Source organism: Lactuca sativa, chromosome 3, assembly GCF_002870075.4.
Source record: "Lactuca sativa cultivar Salinas chromosome 3, Lsat_Salinas_v11, whole genome shotgun sequence".
NCBI classification, from domain to species: domain Eukaryota; kingdom Viridiplantae; phylum Streptophyta; class Magnoliopsida; order Asterales; family Asteraceae; genus Lactuca; species Lactuca sativa.
Window position 1 is genome coordinate 253,908,536 of NC_056625.2, and position 5,701 is coordinate 253,914,236.

Consider the following 5,701-nt stretch of genomic DNA (forward strand, 5'->3'; position numbering starts at 1 on the left):
AGTAAACAAGTTTCATTGCTAAAATGAGCAATCAATTTCGTTTCTACAAGGAGAAAACAAGTTCATTGCTAAAACATGTATATAAGTTTCCAGTAATAAAAGTTCCTTGCTATAATGAGAAACAAAGTTCGTTGCTACAATAGGCATAAAATTTTCGTTGCTAAAATAAGTATACAAGTTTCATTGCTAAAATAAGCATACAAGTGTTGTTGCTAACAAGAGAATACAAGTTTCATATGTACATAAAGATTTGTATGTGCATCAAGTTTCCATTCATGAGTTCACAACCCAAGCTTAATGACCGAATCGTGCCCTATTGACTACTATGTGTATCGCAAACTGTCACACCCCAAAACCGATGGCAGAAACGTTCCGGGGCAGAGGACGTCATGTATATTGCAACCAATGTACATAGTAAGCGTAGTAAACAAAAAACATTACATTACATAGGAAATTTACATTTGTTTGAAAGTAAAGTGTTAAAAGTGTTATACATATAAGTATCATATGAACAAAAGCTAAGACGGGTCTTCTATACGCTCCGATTTCCAAAAAATCACGGGGTACCTGTCTAATGTGGACCTGAGAATACAAGCAGTTTAAAAATCAGCAGCTGGTGAGTTCATAAGCGGTTTGTTTTTATGAAAATGAACGATTTTCCTTTGGTTTTCTGTAAAAGTTATGAATCCAAGAAAATCCCATATTTTCTTAAAAGTAAAGTTTAGTTATTCATTAGTTACACGGTTTAGTTAAGAACAGTTCAGTTATCCCAGGAAAAACCCTTATTTTCCTTAAAGTTTGTGTTTGGTTATCGAATCCAAAATGTAATGTACAAGTATCTACCATACTTAAAATGTTTGTGTGAGGTTTCCTGAAAGCCTGGTTATCCTTGAAATGTATGTTAGTTTTAACACGTATATAAAACTATTGTGTGGAAAGTAAACTAATTCTTAAGGTTATTAGCTTACTAAATTCATTATTACCAACAAGTAAATCTCCGTTATCTAACTTGCGAGTTCCATAACCATACGATAGACTAAAAATGGAAATAAGTAGTCCATCATCAATTTATGACTTTCGTCACCCTTGAACCTTTCGGTTCGGCTGTAGCTAGCAGCCAGGTGCGGGGTAGTCAGCCCCGTATAGATCTATACACTCAAGTCACGCTCTCCCTCCAGGAGATTCTGGTTACAGGGGCGGTCCTCCACTCGCGTATCTTTGTGGAGTGTTACAGAGGACGTGTCTCCAATTATTAAGATTAACGAATTTACAAGTAATAATGCGGAAAATCCTGTTTTAGATTCTAATTACAAAAGGTCGGTCCTCCACCCGCATATCTCTGTGGAGTGTTACAGAGGACGAAATCAAAAGTACTAAACTAATGCCTTTAACAATAATAAGGTGGAAAATCATCTGAGAAATATATAATATAACAATATATAATAAGATTTGAAAACTAACTCTGCAAGTCAAACTGTTGGTTAATATGGTTTCGATTGCTAAAAGCATGTGGAATATGAATCATTTCAAATGAAATAATAAGTTTGAGTACAAGATATCCTTGTACTTTTGCTTGTATTCCCCTCTGAAAACATTAAAAAACACTGAAAAAGGTGTAGGGGTATGAACTCACAAATCGCGGAATGTGTCGGTTTGGATGCTAAACGTCAGTTCGGGGCTTGAAAACATGCGAGGTTCCTATGTAATATGACAAGATACAGATTTGTATCTAATTAGGCTTTGAACTACTATTTAATTGAGAATATACACTCCGAGACGCGAAATCACTCTATTTCAAGTGTTTAGAATGATCCGGGTTGTATTTGAGGGTGTGTAGGGCCTATATAAGGAGTTTACTCTTCAAGAGTTAGCCCTTAGGGGAGTTTACGGTCCAATGACCATATCCGCATGAGTTTACGGCCGTAAAATCATGGGTGGAGTGTTCTAGGGTGCTAAGTGGTCTTACAATGCACAAGGGAAGGTTCTAGGGTTGATTCCATGGCTTAGGAAGCGATTGGGACTTGAATTGACTCAGGAAAAGGAGTTTACAGTCTAAGAAGATGTTCTTGGTGAGTTTACTACCTTAAACGCATGAGTTTACGGCCGTAAACTCATGTTTGTCCATGAATCATGTGTTTTGGTGGTTGTAGATTAAGCATACAAAGTTCTAGTTCCAATTATAAGCCATACAAGGTGTTAAGGGCACTTTAACACTTTTTGGAGGAGTTTATGGTCTAAGAAGGGGTGTTTATGGTCCAAGAATGTTCTTGGGCCATAAACTCAAGTGTGAATCATTTGTGTGTGTTTTGGTGCATCACATGAAGGAATATAAGGTTCTATGCACTCATGGAAGCTCATAGAAGCTTTTGGAGGTGTTTAAGGGGCAATTTAACACCTTAAAAGGTGTTTATGGTCTATGAATGTTGGTTTACGGTCCAAGCATGATCTGGGGCCATAAACTGAAGTTTTCCCCCTAAATGGTATGATTTTGGTGGTCTAAGTCCATTCCTGCAAGTCCAAAGGTCATAACTAAGCACTAGAAGTGGTTTGGAAGGGTCTTGGGGCTCCAAAACCCAATTTATAGGTGTTCACGGTTTGGGTAGGTCCCTAGACCGTAAACACAAGTTCTTGGTCCTATTTTATGATTTAAACACGAATTTGAAAGCCAAACATGCTATATTATGAGCTAGGATGGATTTCTTACCAAATTGGAGCTTGAAATGGATGATTTTGGATCAAAGTCGAGTTTTAGAGAGAGAGTAGTGAGATAAAGTGTTTTAATAGAGTGAAAAAGCTTCAAAATGTGGTCACTAAATCCATTATATAGGGGTTGAGATTATGGCCCGGAGGAAATCTACCCGATACTGTCGTTAAACGAGGCTTTTGGTCGTACCCGATTTAGTTGTTGTAACCCGATGTAGTCGAAACTAAAAATTTTCTAAATAATAGTTTGGGATGTTTTCATGAGTTTCTAACGTGTTTGGATACCAATTAAGTCATAATGGAAGTCTAAAAAATAATGACGTAATTTAAAAACTTAAACGGAAACAATTCGAAAAAGATGAATTTTATGGACGGAAATGGGTTACGGCGATGGAGCAAACTTCGGGTTGTCACACAAACATAGTGTATAAAATGGTAAAATGCACTCAAGCGAATCGTGCGAGTGAGGAGTTTGTTTACCTCCTAATAAACATAGGCTCAAAAGACTTAATGAGTTGTGTCTAGAGATTTCAGGGACTTAATCACGATACAATCCTCATGAATTAAAGTAACATACACATACATACAAAATATAGCAACCAAGTTTCATACGAGTCAAAATAAATACAACGAACATAAAAAGTTTAGGACATGTTTTTCCACCCCAAAACATTTAAAAACCGAAAATAGGGGATTGGTGAATACTCACAATGCATTGAGATGATGCAAATGATGCCTTGATCTAAGTTCCACTTGTACCACTACCGAATCCTACAATAATGGTATACGCTAGTGAGTCTCTTGTCAAAATCTAATGCTAATATACTTACTACTACAATATAATTATGCCAATATTGTGTCAAAATTTAATATTGATAAGTTACAAACATCTTTTCTGAAATGCTGAAAATTTATAACTCATGTGATTAAGACAATTTTTGATATTAATTTCCAGATTTCTATAATATTAATTGAGGGTATTTCAACACATTTAAAAGGTGTTTTAAGCTCCTAAAATTCTAAAATATTATCAAACAGTTTCCAAAAATTGTCAAACTTTGCATTTTCATTGTAAATACAGTAGATGTCTTTCATAAATTTCCTTTGAATTTTTTATATGATTAACTATTTTTCCAAAATTTTAAGCCTTCCTAACAATATAAATTCGTGAAAAAAAATAGCATACAAATGATAAAACTTCCCAAACTTTTTATGATTCTTTCATTAGACATACTTAAGCTGGGAAAAATATAAAAATGCATTTCTAAACTGTGTAAGCCGATTTTATGATTTTTGTTCATTTATTCTAATAAAAATTGAAATAAATAGAAAACCATTTCCAAAATTTGCCAAAAGTTTTGTAACACTGTCATTATACATGTAGAAGCTGTGAAAAGTATAAAAGATATTTTTCAATTAGTCTTTCTATTTTTCATTGTTTTATCCTCTTAAATAATCATTAATTGGAGAATAAATAATAAATAGTTAAAGTAAATTCTACAAATTTTTGTAAACTTCATGTACAGTGTAAATAATCTGGGAAAAATACTAAAGGTGGTTTTTATCTAATGGAATCTGATTTTGTGGATTTAAGTGTATTTAATCTTAGAAAATAGAAGAAAAATAGCATACTGAACAACAAAATCATTAAAAAATTTATTTGGAGTTTCAATATATTGTAAGGTCTTCTGGTAAACTTGGATGAATTTTGGATGAGTAAAAATATTTTTCCCATTATTAGTCCATTATAAATACAAAAATCGGGGAAAAATAGGAATGCATTATGAAAAATTCTCAAAATACTTTTTTGAGTACTCCACATGTGGTAGGAGCTGTGAAAGTTATTAGATACCCTTTTTATATTCCATAAAGTGGCTTTATAATTTATTTCAATTAAACAAAAAGAAAATTTAAAACCATACAAAAGAGTCACAAAAATCAATGAAGCTCACTGAGATGTCATAATTTACTTTAGGGTCACCCAAGAATTTATCTAGGATTTATAGACTTCTGAAAGTATTTTATATGAATTATTGCCCTATTTTCTTGAAATAATTATAATAATTCGAGAAAAATGAATTATTTTCTGAAAATCTGTAGAACATCTCATTTTGTTGATGGAATTCTGTGAAAAATCGGATTTGATTAGAAAAGAAGTTTTACATATTTATTTGAGAATAAATCCTTTATGAACCTATGTGAATGCTTTTTAACAACAAACTTTGATGATCAAGCCTCTAAGCTTGAAGACCATCACATGCATGTTGGTTTTTGGGTGAAATAATATCACCGTAATCATAAAACATCGTGGTTATGAACATGCATGTGAATAATCCATCCATAGAAGGGTGTAGAAGAAGAAGATATGCAAGAAAACTTGGGATTTTGAAGGAAGATTGAAGGGGGAATGAAGGATTTTTGTTTTTACCTCAATAACAACTTCAAATGTTGATGTTTTTGAGTAGAAATGGATGAAGTTTGCTGCCAAAATTCGTGGTTTAGGGTGAGGGAGAGAGAAAATGTGGTTGTGTGTGTGAGAGAGAGAAATGAGAGAGATAAGAGAAGAGTGTGGGACAGAAGAACAAATGATGAAGTGCTTTTTTTGGGAAGAGGATTTCTTGGAGAGAGGGGGAAGATTTTGAGGGATGAGAGAGAACTTTTTTTTATTTATTTTCCATAAATTTTATAAAATATCTCCAATTTCTTTATAAAATTCCCGCAAATTTTATAAAATGTGCATTTAGATAAGATTTGTTCATAACTCTTGAGTTTTAGTTTATAACATAAGGTTGACTATTAATGGGTTAAATTTTTACTTTTCTTGATTATATTTTTCCTCATTTTAATTATTTTAGAATAATATTGTAAGGTTCATAATTATTTTTATAAAATTTTTAAGCTTAAATTTTATAAACTTAGGTTTTTAAGGTTTTGAGAGTTAAATCTTTGGATATCAAAATAAATGGAATCTTTGAGACTTCAAATTATCTTATGGTAT

At 32.8% G+C, this 5,701-nt stretch overlaps 1 long non-coding RNA gene across 1 annotated transcript; it reads right to left on the reverse strand.

Annotated features, from left to right (window-relative positions):
• Positions 1-262: 262 nt before the first annotated feature.
• On the reverse strand, positions 263-5,296 carry LOC128133087 (uncharacterized). Its single transcript, XR_008231284.1, has 3 exons — positions 5,132-5,296; positions 3,413-3,474; positions 263-582 (listed from the first exon to the last, which is right to left on the reverse strand). It is a non-coding gene; the product is annotated as an uncharacterized LOC128133087 (long non-coding RNA).
• Between the last annotated feature and the right edge of the window lie 405 nt (positions 5,297-5,701).